Source organism: Schistocerca piceifrons, unplaced genomic scaffold, assembly GCF_021461385.2.
Source record: "Schistocerca piceifrons isolate TAMUIC-IGC-003096 unplaced genomic scaffold, iqSchPice1.1 HiC_scaffold_580, whole genome shotgun sequence".
Taxonomy (NCBI): Eukaryota; Metazoa; Arthropoda; class Insecta; order Orthoptera; family Acrididae; genus Schistocerca; species Schistocerca piceifrons.
Window position 1 is genome coordinate 10,001 of NW_025728822.1, and position 5,000 is coordinate 15,000.

At 54.1% G+C, this 5,000-nt stretch overlaps 1 non-coding gene across 1 annotated transcript in view; it reads right to left on the bottom strand.

The window, feature by feature from the left end:
- LOC124761575 overlaps positions 1-1,240 on the bottom strand; it is a 1,909-nt gene extending 669 nt beyond the window's left edge. The window contains exon 1 of the ribosomal RNA XR_007012427.1: positions 1-1,240. This exon is cut by the window's left edge and continues 669 nt beyond it. This is a non-coding gene — a ribosomal RNA (small subunit ribosomal RNA).
- Positions 1,241-5,000: the final 3,760 nt, after the last annotated feature.

Below are 5,000 nucleotides of genomic sequence, written 5' to 3' on the forward strand. Positions count from 1 at the left end.
TCCTTTAAGTTTCAGCTTTGCAACCATACTTCCCCCGGAACCCAAAAGCTTTGGTTTCCCGGAGGCTGCCCGCCGAGTCATCGGAGGAACTGCGGCGGATCGCTGGCTGGCATCGTTTATGGTTAGAACTAGGGCGGTATCTGATCGCCTTCGAACCTCTAACTTTCGTTCTTGATTAATGAAAACATACTTGGCAAATGCTTTCGCTTCTGTTCGTCTTGCGACGATCCAAGAATTTCACCTCTAACGTCGCAATACGAATGCCCCCGCCTGTCCCTATTAATCATTACCTCGGGTTCCGAAAACCAACAAAATAGAACCGAGGTCCTATTCCATTATTCCATGCACACAGTATTCAGGCGGGCTTGCCTGCTTTAAGCACTCTAATTTGTTCAAAGTAAACGTGCCGGCCCACCGAGACACTCAATAAAGAGCACCCTGGTAGGATTTCAACGGGGTCCGCCTCGGGACGCACGAGCACGCACGAGGCGGTCGCACGCCTTCAGCTCGCCCCACCGGCAGGACGTCCCACGATACATGCCAGTTAAACACCGACGGGCGGTGAACCAACAGCGTGGGACACAAATCCAACTACGAGCTTTTTAACCGCAACAACTTTAATATACGCTATTGGAGCTGGAATTACCGCGGCTGCTGGCACCAGACTTGCCCTCCAATAGATACTCGTTAAAGGATTTAAAGTGTACTCATTCCGATTACGGGGCCTCGGATGAGTCCCGTATCGTTATTTTTCGTCACTACCTCCCCGTGCCGGGAGTGGGTAATTTGCGCGCCTGCTGCCTTCCTTGGATGTGGTAGCCGTTTCTCAGGCTCCCTCTCCGGAATCGAACCCTGATTCCCCGTTACCCGTTACAACCATGGTAGGCGCAGAACCTACCATCGACAGTTGATAAGGCAGACATTTGAAAGATGCGTCGCCGGTACGAGGACCGTGCGATCAGCCCAAAGTTATTCAGAGTCACCAAGGCAAACGGACCGGACGAGCCGACCGATTGGTTTTGATCTAATAAAAGCGTCCCTTCCATCTCTGGTCGGGACTCTGTTTGCATGTATTAGCTCTAGAATTACCACAGTTATCCAAGTAACGTGGGTACGATCTAAGGAACCATAACTGATTTAATGAGCCATTCGCGGTTTCACCTTAATGCGGCTTGTACTGAGACATGCATGGCTTAATCTTTGAGACAAGCATATGACTACTGGCAGGATCAACCAGGGAGCTGCGTCAACTAGAGCTGAGCAGCCGGCCGCCCGGGAGTGTGTCCCGGGGGCCCGCGCGAACACGCAAGCGTCCGCTCAATCATTCTGCAAACAGGAGGAGGCTGAGCTCCCCTGCACAATACACCTCGAAACCCTCTCAGGTCCCGGCGGCGCGCAGCGCCGTCCCAAGTACTTGGTCGGGTTCGAGAGAGGCGCAATCGCCCGGAGTTAGGCGAGTAGACGCTTTCGGTGCGACCACCCGTGCTCCCAACTGAGCTTGCCGCTGCCGACAGAGGCCCGGGAGCGTGCTGTCGTGGCATTGCCGGCGGGAGACAACACGCGCCACCTACGGTGACCGGCAGCTCCAACGCCAGCGCCACAGAAGGACAAAAGCCCCACTTGGGTGCCGAAGCGAACTCTCCCAGCACAGCGCACGCGCCAACACATCCGCACAGCTGCGATACAAACCACCAGCGAGAACCGCTGGGGCGACCGAGCAGCAGACGGCGTCGCGGCGCCGAGCGCCGGGCGGCGGCGCATCCTCAACGCACACAGTCCTCAATCGGACCAGCACACTGAAGATGTCCACCGCGCTTCGCACCGGGCCCGCGAGGACCTACTTTGGCCGCACGGCGCCGCGCGCAGGGTGCGCCGGCGCGCAGCTGCGACGCCTGCCGCGTCCGTCGGCCGGCGCGCCTGCCACTGGCCGCCCCCACCAGCCGGCTGTAGCGCGTGCGCCCACGCACCGCGCGGCCAGCACGCCGGGAGGCGCCCCCTCACCGGCCGGGGACGGTCCCACCCAGCCACCGCCGCGTATCGCTTCACACCCAGATGCCGTTCAGTTTCGTCGGCATGGTGGGTATCGCTGGAACAACCGGTTAGTACCTCAACCTATCGTCGCCATCACCGATTCACCCCTAGCGAGAACAACCGCACCACAACAGGTTACCATTTGTTCATTTGCGTAACTTCACCAGAAAACGCAGGCGTCCATCGCCATTTGCAACTTCAACGATTATTGCATGCCTGTGTCAGGTGTCACGCCACACTACGTCTGCCCACATACACGCAACAAAATGTGCACGCCTAGACAATACGTGGAAGGTGGCCCCCGTACGTATGCGATGTCCATTGCTCGAACGACTGTCAACCGGCCTCTGTAGCATGTCGCAGATATGGAACGCGGTGCACCATGCCATCACGGTGTGTGAGGAGAGACGACTAGGTCCGAATACATCAACAGACAGCTCATGCTGATCGCCATCCACGGCGTCCGTTCCTCCCACACGTCTCTATGGCGTACCACACTGCAATCCAGCTCTCATAGGGAGACGACACGTAGCTGCGTGCACAATATTTGCACTGTATGGTCCGCCGTTTTTGGGCGCAGTCGTTGTGCGGTCACACATGTGCCACGATGTATCATTCAGTACATAAGGACGAATGTGCAGTACAGATTGTGGTTCACGCGTACGACATCAGCGGACAGTTGACACAGGCCGCACCACAACGTAGCCTGAGTACGTCGCATGCGAAGGGCATTGAACATGCAAACTTCTCACCAACCAGCTTGCGAAGGCAGGGGGCAAGGTGGGGACGTGGGGAGGGGCGGCATGTACGTCCTGCTGCCATCCACATTACAGTGTACAGCAGGAGCATGTGGAAAGTGAGCAAGACTTGCAAGGTGTTTAACATGAAGCGATACACAGGGGTGCGGGCAGTGCGAGTAGCGAACTATATTGCGAGGGTTGCGGGTGGGCAACACTACAGTAATTGAACGAGTCGTATAACAATTACAGAGCAGGTTTAGGCGACAACGTGGGTTACGTTAAGGCGACAACATGGGTTAGGTTAAGGCACAACATGGGTTAGGTTAAGGCACAACATGGGTTAGGTTAAGGCACAACATGGGTTAGGTTAAGGCACAACATGGGTTAGGTTAAGGCACAACATGGGTTAGGTTAAGGCACAACATGGGTTAGGTTAAGGCACAACATGGGTTAGGTTAAGGCACAACATGGGTTAGGTTGAGGCACAACATGGGTTAGGTTAAGGCACAACATGGGTTAGGTTGAGGCACAACATGGGTTAGGTTGAGGCACAACATGGGTTAGGTTGAGGCACAACATGGGTTAGGTTAAGGTACAACATGGGTTAGGTTAAGGTACAACATGGGTTAGGTTAAGGTACAACATGGGTTAGGTTAAGGTACAACATGGGTTAGGTTAAGGTACAACATGGGTTAGGTTAAGGTACAACATAGGTTAGGTTAAGGTACAACATAGGTTAGGTTAAGGTACAACATAGGTTAGGTTAAGGTACAACATAGGTTAGGTTAAGGTACAACATAGGTTAGGTTAAGGTACAACATAGGTTAGGTTAAGGTACAACATAGGTTAGGTTAAGGTACAACATAGGTTAGGTTAGGTTAGGTTAGGTTACACGTTGTTGTACGGAAAGGTGTAGGGGGGGGGGGGGGCGGGGGCGGCAGGTTCGTTGATAGTGATTATAGTAAGTGAATGCTTGTGACATGATCAGATTTGTCACGTCAGGATGCACCTTTGGCTTATTAGAGGCGGCGCTCCAATTCTATGCTTGTGTGAGACCTGTGTCTTTGACTCATGTCATTGTTTGTGCGCTGTGACAGGAGGTACTATTGTGATGTTGGGTGCACCGTTGTATAGGACATGTGTGGGTGTTGGTGCCTGGTCTGCGCAATGGTGGATGTCGAAAGGCTGGGATATTGTATTTTCCGCACGGACCTCCTGGTCTGGTTGTGATAGTGTGGATTGTGTAATGTGGCGGAGAAGATGCACTGGATGTTGTTCCATGCTGGTGCTTACATATTGTATGTGCGCCTGTTAGAAGCAGAGAGTGGTGCGTGATCAGAGTGTCTGGCTGACGTGTGGTTCCCATTTTGGGCAGACTCTTTCAGCATGTATACGGACAGTTGTGTATATTTGCTGTAGTTTGATGGCTCTGCATTGATTACTAATCAGCGCCGTGTGTACGGGTAATCTGGTTCCAGTCCAAAATGTTCCATCTGTGTACATTAGTGACAAAGACTCCCCCCATGCAGTGGGGCTCGGTCTGTTATAACTCTTCCGCGTAATATATTTGCCCCACGTTTTTGCGACTGCGAGTGCGAGTGCAACGCGCATGGGGACCGACATGCTGATGGCTCGGTATCGGACGCCGTACAGTGAGCAACGCGATCGCGTCTCTCGCTCGTAAGTGGTACAGGTCGCGGCTCATGTATACGGACAGCGGGAATGTCGCATATTGGAAATAACTCTTCATGAAACGCAAGTTATAGGGGTGGATTGCACTTTACGAGTGCGGGAAACGTCCGCCGTTCATCCGCTGGAGGTGCGAGTTTGGCGGTTGGGGTGGTGCACGAACGGGTGCGGGTGGCGTCATTGCCGGTCCACGGCTTCGTGCGGCAGAGCCACTGGAGATTGGGTGCTATGGTCGACAGAGGCTGCAGCCTTTGTGGGTGGCGTCGAAAGGCGGCCACTGTGGCGCCATCGCTGTCTTAGTCGGCTTGGCGTCTCATAGATGGCGGTAGCGTCGTTGCAGGAGGTCATGTTGCGGGAGACCTACAGATGGCGGTATGTTTTGTGGTGCGGACGTAGTGTTGTCAGATGCGCATAGATGGCGGTATTGCATGTGGTGTCGCCCTATTTTCATAGATGGCGATACTGTTTTGCCGGCATGGGTGGCGTAGTTCCGTCGGATCCCTGTAGGTGGCAGTGTGCTATGTCTACTGTCGACACCCA